Genomic DNA, 23,370 nt, shown 5'->3' with positions numbered 1-23,370 from the left:
AAGGGAACAGAGAAAAGGTATAAATGATTATTTTTCAAATTTTTGGCTTAAAAATGTGTTAATCCAGTGCCTGATACAGGGGGTATTAGTTAAGACTAACTGCTTTGGTTGCCAGGTAAAGAAACTCTACTTTGTCAGGAAAAGGCAGGAATCAATAAACTATGATCCACGGCTAAATTGATCTTGCCATCTGTTTTTGTAAATCGAGTTTAATTGCAACACAGCCATATCCATCACTGGAGCTTAATAGTTGCACCCAAACCTTATGTTTCATAAAACCTAAAATATTTGCAATCTAGCCCTATACAGAAGATGCTTACTGACCTTGGGCTAAAACGGAACAGTAAAATTCATCAGTGTTCAACGTGTTTTCAGGTGTTCAGACAGTGTTATCCGGACTCTGCCTCTGCATCTTTCAGTTCTGCCTCAGCATCGGCTCCTGCTTCAGTAGGCTCAGAAGGTGCTTCATGAGACAGCAACATTATCCTATCCATTTAGAATCCAGAGGGAGTAAACTTTGTCCAAAAATTTTAGCTAAGTTCATGGAAGTCACTGTCTGTACTGAGGTCTGGATTTCATGGCATCTATGGAGTTATAGGTGGAATAAAGTCATTTGGACTGAGGATTTGGAGTCTCCAAAGGAAAATCATGGTACTGTTATTACCCACACCTGATGTCCAGCATATTGGGAACATAGGAGAAGCATAAGGTCTTGAAAGATAAAAAAATACTTAATTTTAGTCATAATGAGTTAAAAAGATACAGTAATTAAAAAAATGAATACTCATGCAGAACATATGAGCTAGATAAAGTTTTGGTCTTTGGAGAATTTTATCTATATTGACTCTATTGTCTCTCACAATGCTGCTGTGAAATACATATCTCCATTTTTCAGATGAGAAAATTGAGGGAAACTGATGATATTCAGAAATAATAGCAACCAACTAATACTGTTTATTTACTATTTGCTAAATAATTTCCTAAATAAATTTTTAAAGTAATTATCTTTCCTGGCAATGCATAATTATTGAGAAGTCACTGTTGTAAGCATCAAATGCCTAGCTATGCACAAAAAGAGAAAGTTTCTGCAGTCTGGGAAATCATGCTACTATGACATAATAGTAAGCAGGTAGAAAAAGTTGGCTTTCAATACTTAAATACCATCAGCAAAGTATGACGGGAGGCCTTCATTTTAAGTGAATGCTGTATGTTTAGCCCAACTCCCTCTAAACATAACTGATATATGAATTGATATCGTACTAGATATTTCTGTTTTTGAGTCTCAGCATAATTTTGAGTGGAGAAAAAATACACATACATCTTTATCTGCGGTGAGATGCTCCCTCTATGTAAAGAAAATTGAAATAGAATTGTGTTGTTTCAGAAAAGCAAGATTAAATTTCTTTTGTTTAATAAATGTAAATTATTTACTTATTGAAAGTAGGTAAGGGGAAGATCATGATCACAGTTAATGATTATTGAGTCCTTGAAAAATACCAAATAGTCTTCACTTAAATCATCTTTAGATTAACGGGCATTATTATAAACCTATTTTACCAACATAGAAATTCTTGTGGTCAGCTGGGTGTTAATGCACCATATGCCGTATAGTCAGGATTTGAACCCAGTGAGATACAGCTAGAGCAGCATGCTTCTACTCACTACACCATGATGCCTCCATAGAACCCCGTGGTTTTCATTGGTGCTTCTTGTTCTCTTGTCTCAACTGTGAAAACATCTCAGACTTTGCAGTTGACTCAGAGAAGTAGAAAGGAAATTGCAGCCCCTTTCGTGATAATATCAGGGATAGGAAAGTGACTGCAAACATTGAACACAATTTTAAGAGTAAGAAATGCTTGGACTCACTGTTTCCTGAATCGCATAGTGGAGAATATGAATTCAGGCAGCGGCTGACTTTGTCCTCCAACTGTATAAGCAAGGCAGTAGACTCCAGGAGGGAATCTGAGATAAGTTTTTTAATTTGTTTTAGTTATTAGTTTTGTAACCTGTGACACCTGGAGGTGCAGTTTCTGTGGTCCTCTTTAAACGGATTATGGAGCAAGTTGATAAATAGTCCATCACCTAGAAAACAGTTACGAAGAACAGGCCTCAAAAACAACTTAATTAATGTCTATGTTTTTGGAAAAGAAATTCTCCCTTATGCTTTTCACAGTTAGAGAAATCTCAGGCACAAAAAAGCCTTTTCCTAAGTATTAGCATATACATTTTTTAAAACAATGAGAATGTTTTAAATGTTACAAAGAAAATATAAGGAGACATAATAGTTACATTTCAATAATACACTTATGTACAAAGTAGTAAAAATCGTATGTTGTAATAGATGGGAATCGTATGTTGTAATGGATGGGAAATAGTAATTTGGTTCAAAATATTTGGAGCATGTTCATTAATCTAGATTAATACATTGTCTATTTAATTTAGATATAAATAACATTTTTATTTTATAATTATATAAGAACATAGCTATTTTTCAAATTTATACATTATTTCCTTAGAATCTGAAACTAAAATTTGGTTTTAACTGTATTGTCACCTTAGTTTTTCTTTTCGGAGATATGTAGTTTAGGTCAGCTTAGTAATATCCAGAATTTACACGTGTAAAATTTAGCAGGATTTTAAGATATACCGATATTGTCAAGAAAGTATTAAATAAATCATAAATTAATGAAAATTAATGATAAAATAATACTAACAATAATCGTGGAAAACATTGATCTTACTATCCTTGAAATACCAAAGAATTGGCACAATGATGGGATTTTTTTAGATTAAATGATCTAAATAATTGCTTCAGTCTTCTATTATACTTTCCCAAACTAGATTCTTAGGACTTTATGATATGTGGTAGTTAAGAGTATACAGAATGGAAGAAATAACTTCCAGTAAGTTGTTTGCTTAACATACTTATCACAGTTCTCACTTATAAGCTAATTTAAGCAATCTTTTTTAGGTATGCATGTTCTAAGCTAAATCTAACATGGTTTTATTTTCTGATCTCAAAGAAGATAAATCTTAATTCTACTGAAGATATTGTTATCAATATCACTGTCTCATAAGCTTGCTAATATTTAGATATTGTGATACATACATACATACATACATACTTGATAAAATATAGGAGTAGACACACCTAGAAACAGATCTACCTTTTTTAATGAGGCTTTAGCTCATGGCAACTTGAGCACAAAGAAAGCATGACTGTAGTATCCATAGTAATAATATACAGGAGTAATCCTACTTCATTGAAGTACATTTATGAAAGGATAGCATTGTACCACAATAAAAGTCATAAATTATAATGATACTGGTGAATGGATTTGTTAGAGAAAATAAGTAAAATGGTATTCAATTTGTAAGAATCATTTAACACTCAAAATTTTATTTTTCTCACTAACTTCTACGAAACTTTCTATTGTTTTTTTCTGGGATTTGACTTCTCCATTTGGCGAGCTGTCACTTTGACAGGGGTTAACACCAGAGATCATCTTTCTGGAGGGCCATTTTACTAGAAAGCTTGAAGACAGCTGTGGTGGGATTTGCTTTATATTAAACCCAGTTTAGAGGAGAATGCAAAGTCCCCAGGTATACTGTTAAAGCAGGGCATTTCAAAGTAACATCTTGCTTGGTTGCCACTGTGAACTGCTATATCTTTATATTGTTGAAGCAGTATTTTTTTTCCTCTGCCATTAAAGGTATTAATTGTAAGTGCTTGAAAAGAACTTGTAACAAAGCACCTCTGCTCCTACTATCATTTATTTAGTTTTAGCTTTCAAAACATAGAGAAGTAACTGTTGTTTTATTTTTATATAACAGCACTTTAAAATGTTTATTTTTATGCTGTTCCTAAACAAAGTCATAAAGTCGTCTCCATTAGAGATCTTTCTGCTTATTTCAAAAATCAACAATTATCCATATGTGCTGAATAATTTTCACACTATATGAAAGCTTCGGGTTTTCCTTATAATTTTTCCCAATATAGAATTTTGAATCTACATGGTTTAAGTAGTCCAGACCTTTGGTACCCAGATATGGGTGAATTAATCATCGATGACTAATATATATTTTATATAGTTTGAATTTTATTAATTTGTATAATAAAGGGAACTTCAGCCTGTTGTATTCCATGGGAAAACAATCATCTGATACACAATGTTTACTTCCCAGCTTTGCAACTATAGTGACTGGAAATGAAGTAGTTCCCAGAATTTCAGTGTTAATTACAGTGTAGTACATCATTGGCACCTTGTTTTAGAAAAGAAAAACTTTTCAAGATTTGTATTACATTACCATCTACTTCAAATGCAGTTTAATTGTATAAGAAACACATTGTTTTTACAATTTTGATTTTGAGTATTTTCCTACTAAACTATATCAAAGATATTTAATGTTTTCAAAACATGTTTTTGTAAACATGTTTTGAAAGAAATAAAGAAATGAATCACCCTAATAAATATTTTTAAATTGTTTTAGATCTGGGATATTGTAGCTGTTATTGTGATACTCTGTCAGTTTTCCTCTTCGGGGCCTCCAAGAAAACCATTTCCCAGTTTATGAGGAAAACCATTTACAGCTTCATCACTCAATTAGGAATTGCTCTCAACCACAGGAAACTGCATAGTCAAGAGTATGCCCATTGTGTGAATGCATCCTGAGGTCCATTGTTGTCCTATGGTGGGGATATCAAAGTTGAACTCTTAGAACTCAATTTGGAACAATGTGAAGGCTTATTTTAAGTCCAGAGCTGTTTATAGAATCAGCAGAATCCTCCATTGTCACCTTATTGTTTGGCAGCTTCCCCCTCTGTCTAATCCTGCATTTCTCACTTCTTTACAGGTGTGTATCTCAAGAGCATTCCACAACAAAGATTCTGCCTGCAATCCTCCACTTCAAGGTCTGTTCCAGGAAACCTGTGTAACACAGTTATGCATAGAGTGGTCTTAGGAAGCTGACTGTAACATGAAAATTTAGAGTTGGATCTTTTGCTGATGTATTGAATATTCGTAAGAGCGTATGATACGTTTGTCTACCATAAACATGTCATTTCAAAAAACCCTCAAAGTTGCCTTGTAGAACATAATTTTAAAACTAGTGTGTAGGAATATTTCATATCAGTTATTCAGTCTTCTTAATATCTGAATCCAAATTAATCTTCCATTCTGCTTTCATTTATAAATAATATGATTTATTGTCAGATTCAATAATCTATATTTTCATTTATTCTGAAGTAGGAAATACCAGCATAAAAATAAATTATTTGAAACAAATCACATTGTTGTCCCATTTTACCATTACTCACATGTAGAAGATAATTGTTTTTAACAAAAACGATAAGAGAAACAGAAACTACCAATTATTAACTGATGCTTACTGGAAGCTTTAGAAGGATTTTCTTATTTAACTTTCAATCAAGTTTTTCATGGACATTGTTATTGACAAATAATTTTAATTTATCAAATCCTCACAGCAAATTATAGGTGCCATTATTAACAGATTTTTTTTTAAATCTGATTCATAGAAAAGGTTAATGATATGGTTTGGATCTTTAACTCCATCAAATCTCATATTGAATTGTAATCCCCAGTGCTGGAAGTGGGGCCTGGTGGGAGGTGATTAAATTATGGAGGCGGAGTTCTCGTGAATGCTATAGCACCATTCCCTTGATGCTGTCTTGTGATTGAGTTTTCATGACATTTGGTTGTTTAAAAGTTTGTGGCACCTTTCCCATCTCTCTCTTGCTCTTCCTGCAGCCATGTGAAGGGCTGTTCCCCCTTCGCCTTCTGCCATGATTGTAAATTTCCTGAGGCCTCCCCAAAAGCTGAGCAGATGTCAGCATCATGCTTCCTTAACAGCCGATGGAATTACGAGTCAATTAAATCTAATTTCCTTATAAATTACCAGTTTTTGGTTTTTCTTCATAGCAGTGAGGAAATGAATTAATTCAGCTAGTAAATGACAAATGCCATGAAAATAGCAAATAGCACAAGAAGATATCCAACCAAGACTAGGGGACTCCAGAACCTAAGGATTTCTGAAAGCATAGGTTTTTAAGAGTGTGAAGAAGCTAAGCCTGGGACACATTTAGGAACTCAATTACATAAGAAATAAAAATCATATGTAGACTATTTAAATTTAGAAGAGGAGGAGGAGAGGAGAAAGACGAGGAAGAGTAGGAGGAAGAAGACATTCTGGCTTAGCACATTTACTCTAGTCTGTAGGGAAAGCTCAGTTATACCCGTTCCCCACTAACCCTAAGAGGAGCTCTAATGTTCATAAGGGGCTTTCTCAAGGACTCAAATAAATCCTCAGGGATACAAAATAGGGTGGGATACCAAGCAGTAGAGTTGTGTGTGTGTGTGTGTGTGTGTGTGTGTGTGTGTGTGTGTTAGACAAATAGATGAAAAATTTTATTTTCTTTTGAGGCATAATCATTTTGTTTGGAGAGTCTCTCTTTTTCTCTCGATTTTCTCTTTCTCTCCTTCTCTGTCTTTCTTTTTCTTTCTCACTTTCCCTTTGCAATATAGTGAAGTAAGACAAAATGAAATGAGCATGGGGTCTTTCTCTAGCTTGGTAGATCGTTTGTTATTGTTTCTTCATTACAAACTGCCCTGTTAAACTTTCATGGCTTAAAACAAAATAATATATCTTGTTCCTGTGGGGGCAGCTTGTGGTCTTAATCCTAACCGGCCCTCTGATATCTTAGATTCTTTCTTTCCTATTTGTGAATAAAACTTCTGCTCCAGTAGGATGAGCCTGTTTCCCTTGTGACTGCCTGATTAATCTATTGCTTTATATCCCAGTTTTTAGAAGCAGGCAGATATTACTGGGATTAAAATATTTTTGACACTAAAGGTAGTATCTTCAGTCTTTACTTATAAGTTACTTTATGTACAGCTTGGATTAAATTACATGGATTGACTTTCCATAGCTTTCACCATAGTGAAAATGGAAAACATGAAGCATTCCACAGCAAACCCTGAACTTATAGAGAGTTAATTGTCTGAGCAAAGCAAGCATTCATGCTAATTTGTTTGTGTGTGTGTGTCAGTGACAGATGAGCATGGTACTTGAACCATAATTGTACTTCTTCAGATTCCAATATCCAGTAATTTTATCATGTAGATACACTAATATTAAATCCCTAAACCTACTTGAGTCTACTGTGTATTCATGTTTTAAAATAATGTTTTCCAGCTTCCAAATATCTGTTATATTTTTTCTGAATTAGAAACATTGTTTGGATTGAGTTAAAAGGATCATTTTTTATATGTTTATTATGTCTTAAAAGTGTTTGCATTGTTACCTAGCTTCTCTTTTCTCTTTCAATGTGAATTTTTACTGGTTTATTATATGTTGTTTATTTTCATTTTATGAAGCCATTATTATTTAGAGGGCAATGATGGAACAGTACCAGCAGAAATTGAAGTACCAGCAGAAGGATAGGAGAAAAAGAGATTTTATATTTTACTGTATTTTTTGTATTTATTTATTTTGAGACGGAGTCTTACTCTGTCACCACGCTGGAGAACAATGGCATGATCTCAGCTCACTGCAATTTCCGACTCCTTGGTTCAAGCGATTCTCCTGCCTCAGTCTCCTGAGTAGCTTGGATTACAGGCACACGCCACCACACTCAGGTAATTTTTGTATTTTTAGTAGAGACGGGGTTTCACCATGTTGGCCAGGATGGTCTCGATCTCCTGACCTCACGATCTGCCTACCTCAGCCTCCCAAAGTGCTGGGATTACAGGTGTGAGCCACTGCACCCGGCCTGTTGTATGCTTATTCTATATTATAGATTATATTATTATTATTTTTTTTTTGAGATGGAGTCTTGCTCTGTCACCCAGGCTGTAGTGCAATGGTGCAATCTCGGCTCACTGCAAGCTCCGCCTCTCGGGTTCTCGCCATTCTCCTGTCTCAGCCTCCCAAGTAGCTGGGAATACAGGTGCCCACCACCATGCCCAGCTAATTTTTTGTATTTTTTAGTGGAGATGGGGTTTCACTGTGTTAGCCAGAATGGTCTTGATCTCCTTACCTCATGATCTCCCTGCCTTGGCCTCCCAAAGTGCTGGGATTACAGGCGTAAACCATCACACCCAGCCAATTTTAGATACCTTATATAAGTGGACTTGTACAATATTTTTCCTTTTGTGTCTGGTTTATTTCACTTAGCATAATGTTATCAAGGCTCATTTATAACACTAAAAGAATTTCCTTTAAAAAATATATATATATATTTGTAGAGATGAGGTCTTGCCATGTTGTCCAGCCTGGTCTCAAAATTCTGGGCTCAAGTGACCTGCCCACATTAGCCTCCCAAAGCGCTGGGATTACAGGTGTAAGCCACCAAACCTGGCCAGATTTTTTTTCTTTTTATGGCTGAATAATATTCTGTGTATGTATGTATTACATTTTCTTTATTCATTCACCTACTGATGGGCATTTGGGTTGGTTTTACCTTTTGGCCACTGTGAATAATGCTGCTATTAAACAGGTGTACAAATACCTGTTTGAGTCTCTGCTGTCAGTTTTTTGGGCATATACCCTTAAAGGGTGTTGTTGGATCATATGATAAGTCTATGCTTAGTATTTTGAGGAAATGCCAAACCATTTCCCACAGGGGGCTGACATTCCAAACAGCAATGCATAAAGGTTCCAATTGCTCTATATGCTTACTGACAGTTAATAGTTTCTGTTTATGTATTGTATTTTTATAGTGTTTGAAATTCATCTGAGGGTTTTTACTGATACCAAAATATTAGAAAAGGTTTTCCAAAGAAAATAATATGCTGTATTATAAAGACTTTTACATATTACGTGATGCCCTGTGATCTATTTTGTCAGTAAGAAGAGGAACTTCTCTCCACCCAGCCTCATTCCACTGCACCCACTCTTTTCTGTGTTGGCTTATGGACGGGAGTAAAGGAGCTTGGCACCTCTTTCCTGTGTTGATGTGGTAGCCCATCACTGGGTTGTAAAGCGCCTTGCCTCCTCTTTTATTTGGGAGAAATATACTGGGTGACGTGTATTTATTTTCGGAGTGATACTGATCTAACTTTATAGAAATAATACTAGCTAGAAAGTTAGGGGATGGATTTTCTATCTGATGAGAGTTTTGGGCAAATCGAATACCTAGTTTCTGAGCCTTATTTTTTCTCTGATGCAAGAAAACTGTAAATTAGCCAGTGAAAAACTCTCACAGCTCTGGATATGGGTTTAGGGCACTGGATTTTTACCACTTACGTTCTTTTCTTTTTGTGTGTGTGTGTTTTGTTTGTTTGTTTTTGAGATGGAGTCTCATTCTGTTGCCCAGGCTGGAGTGCAGTGGTGCGATCTCCACTCACTGCAACCTCTGCCTCCTGGGTTCAAGTGATTCTTCTGCCCCAGCCTTCTGAGTAGCTGGGACTACAGGTGTGCACTGCTATGCCCGGCTAATTTTTTTTGTATTTTCAGTAGAGATGGGGTTTCACCATATTGGCCAGGCTGGTCTCAAACTCCTGACCTTGTGATCCACCCACCTCAGCCTCCCAAAATGATAGGATTACAGGTGTGAGCCACCACACCCTGCCCACCACTCACTTTCTTACTACTTCTCTTGCGCAGGGATCATGGCCCAAGTTTTAGTGCCTACCCTGTCCATTGAAGATGAGGACTCCTACGAGAGCAGGATGGTGGTGACGTTCCTTATGTCAGCTCTTGAGTCCACGGTGAGGCCTTCTGTTCTAACATTCAGTAGTTCAGTAGGACTTGGTTGTAGATACGGTTGATTTGTATTTGTAGAACATACAATTTTATGTTTTTAAGTTCTAATGAGTAGTTTTTTTTTTCTTGAATAGTAGTTATGGTCAAACACTTCCAACCAAATGTGTGTGCAGAGTTTCTACTCCAATTTTCAGACAATCTGGATACCAACTCGGTATCCCACGATTCCATTCTGACACTCCCTGGAGTTAGTGCAGACCACACAGGTCAGGGCTCAGTCCCACAAGACTACCCTCACTTCAAATGCCAATTGCAAGCCCTGGGTTGTTACATGTACTTTTGACCAATCAGTTAGAAACCGGGGTCTCATGGCCCCCTTCTTGGGTTGAATCATTTGCTAAAACACCTTGCAGAACTCAGAAAACAGGTTATTTTCCTTTTTTTCCTGAGATTCAGGGTCTCACTCTGTTGCCAGGCTGGAATGTAGTGGTGTGATCAAAGCTCACTGTAGCCTCAAACTCCTGGCCCTAAGTGATCCTCCCACCTCAGCCTCCCAAATAGCTGAGACTAATATAGGACTGCACCACCATAGCTGGCTATGTTCTTTTATTTTTTGTAGAGATGGGGTCTTGTTATGTTGCCCAGGCTGGTCTCAAATTTCTGACCTCACATGATCCTCCCACCTCAACCTCCACAACATGCTGGGATTGTGGACATGAGCCACTGTGTCTCACCAATTTATTATTACTGGTTCATTGTAAAGGATATATCTCAGAAACAGCCAGTGAAAGAGATGTACATGCTGGGCACAGTGGCTTATGTCTGTAATCTCAGCACTTTGGGAGACTGAGGCGGGAGAATCGCTTAAGTTCAGGAGTTTAAGACCAGCCTGGGCAACATGGTGAAAACCCATCTCTACAGAAAGTTTTTGTAAAAATTAGCCAGGTACAGTGACATGTGCCTATAGTTCTAGCTACTCACTTGCTATTTAGGAACTTAGGAATTTTTCACTGGAATTCATGTAAAGAAAGACCATGGGCATTTGCAATGGATTTAGCATTCATCATTTGACTGCATGACTCATGCCAGAACCATAATTTTACTAATTTTTCAGATACTACTCAGCTGGGAACTGAGCCTAACCAGCAACCCACCCTCAACCATTCAGTGGTCTTTTGTTTTACTCTATTCCTCCTGAAAGTCCATTACTCTCAGAAGGTGATAAAAACTTGCATTTCTTTTTCTTTTTTCTTCCTAGAGACAGGGTCTTGCTGTGTCACCCAGGCTGCAGTGCAGTGGTGCGATCATGGCTCACTGCAGCTGGAAACCCCTGGGCTCAAACAATCCTCCCACCTCAGCCTCCCAAGTAGCTGGGACTACAGACATTTGCCCCTATGCCCAGCTGACTTCTTTGTTTTTTATTGTACAGATGGGATCTTACTATGTTGCCCAGGATGGTGTCAAACTCCTGGCCTCAAGTGTTTTTTCTGCCTCAGCTTCCCAAAGTGCTGGGATTATACGCAGGTGGGAGCCACCTGTGTTCAACCCCTATTTTCTTTCTTTTCTTTTTTTTTCTTTTGGAGACAGAGTCTTGCTCTGTCACCCAGGCTGGAGTGCAGTGGCATGATCTTGGCTCACTGCAAACTCCACCTCCCTGGTTCAAGCAATTCCCCTGTCATAGCATCATGAATAGCTGGCATTACAAGTGCATGCCACCATGCCTGGCTAATTTTTTGTATTTTAATAGAGACAGGGTTTTGCCATGTTGGCCAGTCTGGTCTCGAACTCCTGACCTCAGGTGATCTGCCCGCCTCAGCCTCCCAAAGTGCTGGAATTACAGGCATGAGCCACAGCACCCGGCTCCTTTAATGATTTTATTGAAACATGATTAACATATCATACAATTCATTTGTGAAAGTGTGCAATTCAGGCTGGGCGCAGTGGCTAATTCCTATCATGCTGAGACTTTGGGAGGCTGAGGGAGGTGGATCACTTGAGTTCAGGAGTTTGAGACTAGCCTGGGCAGCAAGGCAAAACAGCATCTCTGTTAAAAATACAAAAATTAGCTGGGCGTGGTGGCTCATGCCTGTAGTCTCAACTACTCGGGGACGTGAGGCTGGAAGATCACTTGAGCCCAGAAGGCATAGGTTGCAGTGAGACCAGGTGGCGCCACTGCACTACAGCGTGGGTGACAGAAGGAGACTTTGTCTCTAAATAACTAAAGAAAAAAAGAAAGTATACAATTCAGTGGTTTTTAGAATATTCAAAGAGCTGTGTATCCATCACCACAGTCACTTTTAGAAGTGATTACTCACTTATGAGTTACCCACTTATGAGTGAGAAACCCTCACTTATTAACTGCTACCTCCTACTTCCTCCATATTCCTGTGTCTTCATAGACGACCACTGATTTATTTTCTGTCATTGTAGTTTTGCCTAATCTGGACCTTTTATGGAAATAGAATTGTACAATATGTGATCTTTTGTAGTTTGCTTTTTTTTCTCTTAGCACAATGTTTTCAAATTTCTTTCATGTTATAGTGTATATCAGTATTTTTTTCTTTTTGTAGCTGAATAATAGCTTATGTTTATCCATTCATCAGTTGATGGACATTTGTGTTGTTTCTGCATATTGGCCATCATGAGTAATGCTGCTATGAACAATCATGTGCAAGTTTTAGTGTGAACATATATTTTTATTTCTCTTGGATTTACACCCAGGAGTGAAATTGTTGCATTATGTGATAACTATACATTCAGCCTTTGAAAAATGGCCATGTTGTTTTTCAAAGTGGTTACACCAGTCAGGCACAGTGGCTCACACCTTTAGTCTCAGGTATTTGAGAGGCTGAGTTTGGAGGATTGCGTTAGCCCAGGAGTTCAGGACCAGCCTGGGCAACATAGGGAGACAATATCTTGATTTTTAAAAAAATCAAATGACAAGAAAAGAAACACCCAAATTGATTACACCATTTTATGTTCCCACCAGTAATGTATGTGGGTTCCAATTCTTCCACGTTGTCACCAACTTTTTTTTTTTTTTTTTGAGACAAAACCTTGCCCTGTCGCCCAGGCTAGAGTGCAGTGGCATGAACATGGCCAGTGCAGCCGTGATCTCCCAGGCACAAGTGATCCTCTCACCTCAGCCTCCCAAGTAGCTGGGACTTACAGGTGAATGCCATCATGTGTGGCTGATTTTTACATTTTTTTGGTAGAGATTGGGTTTTGACATGTAGCCCAGGTCTGTGTCAAACTCCTGAGCTCAAGTGATCTGCCTGCTTCAGCCTCCCGAAGTGCTGGGATTACAGGTGTGTGCCATCAAACCCGACTGGTGTAACCACTTTGGAAAACAGCCACTGAGCATAGCCTTCACCGATATACCAATATTTGTTATCTTTTTTTTTTACTTACTATTTTTTATTTTAAAAAACTTAGATTTTTCGTCTGCCTTATTAATTATAATAACAAACAATTTTGTAGTAGAGTCCCCCAAAAAAGTGTTTGTTGTTTAACTGAAATAGTTTTTTTTTTTAACCTGGATATATATTTTTTCATTTTCATTTTATTTTTAGTTTTTATTTAAAAATTTTTTTTTAATATTTTTTATTTAATAGGTGTTTTGGAAAAAGGTGGTGTTTGGTTCCATGAATAAGTTCTTTAGTTTTGAGTTCTGAAATTTTGTAGTACCCCTCATTACTCATTAAATATGTATTAACTCATTATAAAATAATTAATAAACCAAAGACTTTAGTAAAATGGAAATTTTATTTTAACTTGCAACCTGAGAAATAACTGTCAAAAAAATTAGAGAAATTACCATATTAAAGTTTGAAAATCTTGAACCTAGCAATGAAAACGCAGGTGCACCTAAGAACCACCAGCCGACTGGTCAGGGTGAACAAAACTAAATAAAAAGCAAAAGAAAACCAAGAAAACCAAATTCAGGATTATTCGGTATTCTGTAATGCTATTTTATCTTGGGAGTCACAGGAAATAGTTCTTCTTCTTCTTCTTCTTCTTCTTCTTATTATTATTATTATTATTATTATTTTGATATGGAATCTCTGTCACCCAGGCTGGAGTGCAGTGGCACAATCTCAGCTAACTGCAACCTCTGCCTCTCGGGTTCAAGTGATTATCCTGTCTCAGCCTCCAGAGTAGTTGGGATTACAGGCATGCTCCACCATGCCTGGCTAACTTTTGTATTTTTATTAGAGATAGGGTTTCACCATATTGGCCATGCTGGTCTCAAACTCCTGACCTCAAGCAATCCACCTACGTTGGCCTCCCAAAGTGCTGGAATTACAGGCATAGGCCACTGCACTCAGCTGATTTTATGTACATTCCAAGTCAGAATACATTCTATTCTTGAATACTTTGTGAATACCCAAATCATAAGCATTTTGCTGGATGCATTCATAAATATTTTATATAAAAAGAACATTAATTGAAGTTTTACACCATTTTATGATTCATCAAATGCAGCAACTGAATACTGGCATATAGCAACATTACAGAGGTTAGTCTAAGATAAAACTCATAAAAGGGTAAAAGGAAGGAAAGGAGAAAGGATACCAAGCTATATAAAGATTTTAAAAACAGGCCGGGTGCAGTGGCTCATGCCTGTAATTTCAACATCTTGGGAGGCTGAGGTGGGCAGATCACGAGGTCAGGAGATCAAGACTCATCCTGGCTAACATGGTGAAACCCTGTCTCTACTAAAAGTACAAAAATTAGCTGGGCGTGGTGGCACGCACCTGTAATTCCAGCTACTCAGGAGGCTGAGGCAGGAGAATCGCTTGAACCTGAGAGGCAGAGCTTGCAGTGAGCCGAGATCATGCCACTGCACTCCAGCCTGGGTGACAGAGCAAGACACCATTTCAAAAAAAAAATAAATAAATAAATGAAAAATTAATAAAAATATTACCAGGGCCACCCTAATGAAATAACTGGGAAAGTTCTTTTTCTTACTGTGTTTCTTTAGTTTCTTTATTTGTAGGCACAGCTGCATAAAGAAACCAGATGGCCCAACAGCACCAGAGCTTCTCCATCCCTGACCAGATATCAGAAGGAGATAAGATCTCCAACCAGCACAAACTTGAACAGGTGACCCCTAGTTGCTTTTAGATCTTTTTTTTTTTTTTTTTTTAAGACAGAATCTTACTCTTGCCCAGGCTTAGGTGCAGGGGCACCATCTCGGCTCACTGCAACCTCCAGCTCCCAGGTTCAAGTGATTCTCCTCCTCAGCCTCCCAAAGTAGCTGGGATTACAGGTGTGTACCACCTCGCCCGGCTAATTTTTTTTTTGTATTTTTTATTAGTAGAGACCGGGTTTCACCATGTTGGCTAGGCTGGTCTCGAACTCCTCACCTTAGGTAATCTACCCACCTCAGCCTCCTAAAGATGTATGTTTATGCACTGAACCTATGCACCTAGAGTCCCACCCTGTACAGTTCTTAAAAACCCCTGATAAAATTGAGTATTAATTCTAGTGATATTTTAGTGAATCCTTTTTTTTTACAGAAAATTATTTCATTTGCAATAATGACAGTTCTACTTTTATTTTACAATCTGGACAATTTTTTTCTGTTGTAGAATTTTCCTGGCTAATACTACAATGCTGAATAGAGTGGTTAAAGTGGAAATTCTTGTCTCTCAAACTTTCAGGTAAAGAAGCACAAGTCTGTCGCCATTAAGTATGATGGATGTTAGCTGTAGGTTTTTTATAGATACCTCTTAGTGGGTCTCAAAATCTTTTTCTATTAGTAGTTTGCTGGGGGTTTTGTCAGGAATGATGCTTGATATTTGTAACTTTCTCTGTACCTATTTAAAGGATCACTTTTTGTTCTTTACTAATATTGGGCATTATCTTGATTGAATTTTAGATACTAAGTCACAACGACACTTACAAAACAATCACATTTGTTCTTGGTGTATATTCATATTTTATGTGCCTGGATTTAGCGTGCTAAAGTTTTCTGAGGCTGTATGTGTCTACATGAATATGGCATATTTGCCCACACACCTTCTGTTTACACTTGTGTCTGGTCTTAGTATTACAGTAATACTGGCCTCTAGAATGAATTGGAAAATGTTCCCTCTTCTTCATTTTTTGGAAGTATTTTCTGCTGAAGAATTAGTATCAATTATTTATTGAATATTGGTAGAATGTTTTATATAGGTTATTTTGCCCTGGACGTTTCTTTGTGAAAATTTTTTAAATGAATGCTTTTGCTTTACTCGAATAACAATCCATAATATATAAATATGCATTTTATATTATACTTTTCAGTTTACATTTATAATTTGTACATCCAAGGTGTTAATTTCTAATTTATAACATTCTATGTGTAGTAGATTTTCTAGGCTGTTAACATGAAACAATCAAATAATAGAGAGTGAGTGAGACTTCAGCCCAATCAATGAATGACCCAAAGTCTGTCTATTGTAGGATGAATCATTTAAATATGATGTTATCCTTAATGTTTACATTTTTGTGTGAGGAAAATAAGGTACTGAATCTAAAGGAAATTAGTAAAACTACCATTTAACTTTGGATTTTCTCAAGAGGGCAGAACAAGTAGACCTTCTAATTTTTGTTACTACTTAACATAAGACAGAAACATAGTTTTTAATTAGAACAAACAATATGCCATTTGAAGAAAGGTATGAAGATGATAATTTGATGAATAATTTTAGTAGTACTTGCTTAGTGCATACAATATGTTAGGCAAGATTCTAAGCCGTAACACACACACACACACATAAATATAGACCTTATGTATAATTGTTTAAGGAACACACGGATTCATGAGCAGTGAAAAACTGACATATTCTCAATCTTAGTAACTTTAAAACTATCATAACAATTTACTGTTTTGATTTACAATAACTATGTACATAAAACTATTAACTTCGTTAGAAAGTTTGACTTGGCATGGAGATAAATGTGTTGCACAGTTGAAAAGTAACCATAGACACATTATTATCAAATACCAAACAAAAACATTTTAAAAAAAGATTAGGACTAAAAGATGCCATAGAATTTGTCACAGCAAAAATACAACAGAGCACACTTTTAGGCACTGTGATATGTTAATAAAAACGATCAATTAATGTGTAAACACAGGCCAGTGTGCTCATCATTACATGAAAAAATTTTAGAACTAGTAAACAAAGTCAGTAAGTTTGCAGGATACTATATCAATGTACAAAAAGTCAATTGCATTTTTATACCCCAACAACAAATATCTGGGAAAAATCAAGAAGACAGTTACATATACTATAACATCTAAAATAACAAAATATTAGGTTGGTAATGGCAAAAATCACAATTACATTTGCACCAATCTAATACTTAGAAATAAATATAATAAAGAAGGAGAAAGATTTGTACAACAAAAACTGTAAAATATTAGTGGAGGCAATTATAGAAAAGACAAATTAAAAATACTTAGTGTTCATGGATTAGAAAAATTAGTATTAAAACATTCATACTGGCCAGGCATGGTGGCTCACGCCTGTAATCCCAGCACTTTGGGAGGCCGAGGCGGGTGGATCATGAGGTCAGGAGATCGAGACCATCCTGGCCAAAATGGTGAAACCCTGTCTCTGCTAAAAGTACAAGAATTAGCTGGGTGTGGTGGCACATGCCTGTAATACCAGCTACTCAGGAGGCTGAGGCATGAGAATCGCTTGAGCCCAGGAGGCGGAGTTTGCAGTGAGCCGAGATTGCGCCACTGCACTCCAGCCAGGTGGTAAAGTGAGACTCCATCTCAAAAAAACAAAACCAGAAAAAAACATTCATACTACTGAAATTGGTGTATATATTTAAAGCAATTTCTATTGTAATTTCAATAGCATTTTCAACAAAAATTTAAAAAAATCCACAGTTTGTATGGAATTACAAAAGATCTCAAATAAAGCAATTTTGAGCAAGAGGGACAAAGCTAGAAGCAGTATGCTGCCTAATTTCAAGCTATATAGCAAAGCTGTGGTCATCAAAACTGCAAAATATTGGCATAAACACAAACACATAAGCCAATGGAACAAAATAGAGAGCTCAGATATGTATAAAATATATCCGTCTGTGTATGGTCAACAAATTTTCAACAAAGGCATATAAACACATAATGGTGAAAGAATAAACTCTTCAATAAATGGTGATGGGAAAATGGGATATCCATATGCAAAAACAAATTGCACCCAACCTTTACAACGTACATAAAATTAATTTAAAATATATTAAAGACTTAAACATTGGACTTGAAACCATAAATCTTCTAGAAGACAACACTGAGCAAAATTATTTGGCATTGATCCTAGCAATAGTTTTTTTTTGTATTTGACACCAAAAGCACAGGAAAAAAAGTAGGACTACATCAAACTAAAAAGTTTCCACTGCATAGCAAAAGACCGTCAGAGACATTAAAACGCTATCTACAGAATTGGAGAAAAATACCTGTATGCCAAATATCAGATAAAGGATTAATGTTCAAAATCTGCAAGAAACTCATAAAACTTAAGCCCCCAAAATAAAAATAACGAGAAAACGTAACACATTCTTTTAAAAAGCAGCCAAAAAAACTAGTTTTTTTTTAAAGAAGCCATTAGAAATTCTGAGAAAAATGCAAATCAAAACCACAATGAGTTAGCATTCAAACACATATTAAGGTGATATTTATCAAAAATTCAAAAGAAAGCAAGTGTTATCAAGAATATAGAGAAAAGGGACCTTTGTACTCTATCACCGGGAATGTAAATTGGTAAGCCGTTATGGAAGATGGCATGGAGGTTCATCAAATAATTAAAAATAAAACTATCATGTGATTCAGCAATCTCACATCTAAGTAAATATCCAAACAATATAAATTCACTATCTTGAAGAGACATTTTCACTCCTATGTTGATTGAAGCATTATTAACTATAGATAAGGGGCCGGGTGCAGTGGCTCACGCCTGTAATCCCAGCACTTTGGGAGGCCAAGGTGTGTGGATCACGAGGTCAGGAGTTTGAGACCAGCCTGGCCAATATGGTGAAACCCTGTCTCTACTCAAAATACAAAAATTAGCTGGGTGACAGCAGGCACCTGTAGTCCCAGCTACTCGGCAGGCTGAGGCAGGAGAATTCCCTGAACCTGGGAGGTGGAGGTTGCAGTGAGCCTCCAACTTGCCACTGCACTCCAGCCTGGGCAACAGAGTGAAACTCCATAGGCTGGGTAACATAGCAAGACCATGTCCCTACAAATTAGCTAGGCATGGTGGTGTATTGCTGTGGTCCTTGCTACTTTGGAGGCTGAGGTGAGAGAATAATTTATACCCAAAATTTAGAGGTTACAGTGAGCTATAATCATGCCACTGCACTCCAGCCTGTTGTTATATCTAACAACAACAAGAAAAATGAAATGTTACATATACGTATTGTATGTATGTGTGTGTGTGTGTGTGTGTGTGTGTGACACAATTCAGGCCTTGAAAAAAATCTTGACATTTGCAACCACATGGATCATCTTGAGGGCGTTATGCTAAGTGAAATAAGCCAGACACAGAAAGATGAACACTGCATTATCTCAATTATATGTGGAATCTAAAAAAGGGCTTGAATTATAGTTACAGAGAGTAGAATGGTAGTGACCAAGGGCTGTGGCTTGGGGGAATGAGATATTGGTCAAATGGTACAAACCTGTTTTATAAGATGAATAAGTACTGGAGACCTAATGTACAGAATGGAGGCTACAGTTAATGTATAGGTAAATTTTATTAATAAAGAAGACCTCAAATATTCTTATTACACCAACAGTAACTATGGGAAGTGATGAGTATGTTATTTAGCTTGATTGTAGTAATTTTATTATATATATTTACATATACATAAACCACATTGTATACCTTAAATATATGCAATTTTTATTTGTCAATTATAGCACATGTGGGAAAATATTGTGTAACCATATAGTATCTAATTACATGTAAATTTCATTTAAAACCCTTTAAAATAAATTCTAAATTAAATGTAAAATCCAAATTGACATATTTCCAGTCAGGGAGGTTCTAACGAACAAGCATAGTATAAAAGCTAAAATTGGATATTTAGCTAAAGTACCTTTCATAAATAAGAGTAAATTAAAATATTTTCAAAAGTAAAAACATTGAGAAATTTGATTACCAAGAGAATATTGTTAAGAGTATACTTCAAGGCAGGTTGCGGTGGCTTACGTCTGTAATCCCAGCACTTTGGGAGGCTGAGGTGGGCGGATCAAGAGGTCAGGAGTTCAAGACCAGCCTGACCAACATGGTGAAATCCCTTCTCTACTAAAAATACAAAACTTTGCTGGGCATGGGGGTGCGTGCCTATAATCCCAGCTGCTCAGGAAGCTGAGGATGAGAATTGCTTGAACCCAGGAGGTGGAGGTTGCAGTAGCTGAGATTTCATCACTGCCCTCCAGCCTCAGCTACAGAGCGAAAAAAAAAAAAAAAAAGGAAGAGTATACTTTGAGAGAAACATTTTCTGCTACCAAGATAAAGTGAAAATAAAAATGTGAGAAACTTGATACAGAAATGTCAACCCATGGTAGACACTGGAATTAAAGAAATTACATGGTCCTTAGATGCATCAGTTTTGAAAGCATATAAATATAATAAAAGTATGATTCCATGCATTTTATTAAATAAGATAAAAAGAACTCCAGGGCTACTTGAACAATTTAACTATAGGAGAAGACTATTTTTTAGAAATGTTTTCCATCGCCAACTTGTTAAAGCTTTATAGCACTTTGCATATTTTGGAGAATGTCAACTATATTTTTATCAGAGCTGATTTGTTCCGGTGGAACAACAGTGGCATAGACATCGCCCACAAGATTCTGCACACTCAGGAAGACTGGGTTACACGTCCACAGCAGGGTTGAAGAAGATGAGATGATGAGGTCCACCCAGCACATGACCAGAAAGTAGCTCACTAACAGCGGGATGGTCCGAGCAGCCCTTTTCTCTGGGAAGGCTTGTGGAGAGATGCTGATGCTGTGAAGGTGCTGAGGTTGCCTCTCATGCCTGGACACAAGGATCACCATGTGTGCAATTGAATGCAGTGTAATTCCTATAATGAAGACATCCCTGGATAATGTCAGAGTAAAAAAATACTTTTCTCATGAAGGACTTCATGGGAGAAAGTGAACAGTATTTGCTGCCCTTAGGTAGACTGGTCTGGGTCACATTAGAAGAAGCCACAGTAAAGAATACTATGTTATGACTGAAAGACAAATTGATGGACCAACAAAAAAAGAAAAAAGATGACACGATACTGTTATTTGTGAATTTCTGTTTAAGCCTTGCCAAACAGAAGTTGCTGGGGCTGATGGTGCTGGCCTGGTGTATACTCAGGAGACATGTGTTACAGATACATAGGCCCATCCTCACTCTATTTATGTAGGACAAGGACTTAAATTTGAACTCATTCCCTAAGTGCAGTGATTCAAGCATATCTGGAGGCCAAGCATCCACCACAGTGAGGAACATCACTACATGAATGAAGGCCGAATTACAGCTGATGAGGTCATGGGGCTTCAATTTCTGATCCTGAAGGAATATGAAGATGTTGAAGAAAAGGAAAAAAGTGTTGGCTAAAAGTCCAATGGTAGCTTGGGAAAAAAGGTTTTTTGTTTTTTGTTTTTTGTTTTTGAGACGGAGTCTTGCTCTGTTGCCCAGGCTGGAGTGCAGTGGTGTGATCTCACCTCACTGCAAGCTCTGCCTTCTGGGGTCATGCCATTCTCCTGCCTCAGCGTCCCGAGTAGCTGGGATTACAGGCCCCCACCACCATGCCCGGCTAAGTTTTTGTATTTTCAGTAGAGACGAAGTTTCACCCTGTTAGCCAGGATGGTCTCGATCTCCTGACCTTGTAATCCGCCAGCCTTGGCCTCCCAAAGTGCTGGGATTACAGGCGTGAGCCACTGCACCTGGCTGAAAAAAGGTATTTTTAAGCATAACAGAAGCATTATGCTTAAAGTATGTTCATCTTAATAAAAAAGAAATGTATTTCATGTATCTGGGAAAAAACAACAGATCTCACATTATCAATGTTTGTTCTTTAGTGCTCCAAATAATTACCACGATCATTTTAATTTTACCTTCTCCTTGGTTATCTCTGATTATCTCATGTACATTCTGGATAATCTAGCCTCTTCACTCATTTCCACATCAAATAATATAAAACATCAACACAGCCACAGAGTGTACAATTTCTAAACTTTTATTGTACCATCTGGGTTCCAAACTTTTTAATGTGAAAGCTCATTTTTCTATGTAGCTTCTGCCTAATGGATTGTATGTTCTCAGAACTTCTCAACAAAATATACCTCCCAATAATCCAGCCTTCAAAATGTGCACAACACAATATCACATTTCCTACTGTGTTTCTATGGGTTCCCTACAGGTGATTTGTAGTGTTCTTCAAATATGTTCCTTAGTGGATTTTAGTTTTCTGAATTGAGCTAGAGCAAAAGTATTTTGGAAGTCAGAAAAATGTTACTTCTTTCAGAGTTACATAGGAGAAGTGCTCTGTCCTCCAGAGGACACGTCTGTGACACAGATCATGAGATACAGGGGGAGGATATCCTAGGTTGCTTATTGCTTCCACTCCCATCAATTTGTCCTGATGCATTTATAGAGAACAGAAGGATATCTCCATTCCAGCCCCTGAGTTTTGTGTCTTGTAGTGAGTCTGTGCCTCTGTCTTGTCATCTTAAAAAATGCTTCACATTTCCCACCTCCTTAGGTTTAACAGGAAGGCTAGAGGGAATGGGAGTTGCATATGATGTTTTCTCTCACATGAAGGGCTCAAGTGATCTGAAGTTGAATATTTCTCTTCTTCCCCCGCTGAAGACTACAGCAGTCTGGTGATGGGTATTTCCCTTAACTTAGGTCATATAAACTCTGACGAAACCCCAGTAGGTTAGGCTTTGCTCAGATAGTTTTCTGATGGCAGAGCTTGGTAAGAATAGAATGTTCTAGGTGGTTTTTAGAATGGGTACATTTCCTTTCCCTATGCCAGAAACACGAGATTTTTCTACCTCTACTGTAAGAATCTGGTAAGGCTTCTGACAATAAAACTCTCAAAAGTGAGAAGGAGGAACTAAGACTGGCCTCCCCGGAGACTTTAACTCTCATGATTGTCCATGCTCAGGCTTCAGCAATTCCTCAATTACAGCGCAGGTTTCCTACCATAGTACTAATTGCTACTGAAGTTTTTTCTTACCGGTTTCTCTTCTGGTAAGTCGTGATGATCTTTATTCATATACCTTTCCATACAGTTTGGGGGCAGATGTTTAGCTCATGACCTCATTTTTCCGTTTTTAATTCTTTTTTTTTTGAGACAGAGTCTCACTCTGTTGCCCAGATTGGGGTGCAGTGGCGTGATCATGGCTCACTGCAACCTCCGCCTCCTGGATTCAAGCAATTCTTATGCCTCAGCCTCCTGGGTAGCTGGTATTGCAGGCACCCACCACCATGCTCAGCTAATTTTTGTGTTTTTAGTAGAGACGGGGTTTCACCATGTTGGCAAGGCTGTTCTTGAACTCCTGACCTCAGGTGATCAGCCCACCTCAGCCTCCCAAAGTGCTGGGATTTGTACAGGCGTGAGCACCACACTCAGCCT

General features: G+C 37.4%; 1 pseudogene; it reads left to right on the top strand.

Annotated features, from left to right (window-relative positions):
* LOC129393749 (general transcription factor II-I-like) overlaps positions 1–23,370 on the top strand; it is a 79,407-nt pseudogene that overhangs the window by 15,007 nt on the left and 41,030 nt on the right.

The sequence above is a fragment of the Pan paniscus genome, chromosome 22 (assembly GCF_029289425.2).
Source record: "Pan paniscus chromosome 22, NHGRI_mPanPan1-v2.0_pri, whole genome shotgun sequence".
Taxonomy (NCBI): domain Eukaryota; kingdom Metazoa; phylum Chordata; class Mammalia; order Primates; family Hominidae; genus Pan; species Pan paniscus.
This window is presented reverse-complemented; position numbering and strand designations above follow the sequence as displayed.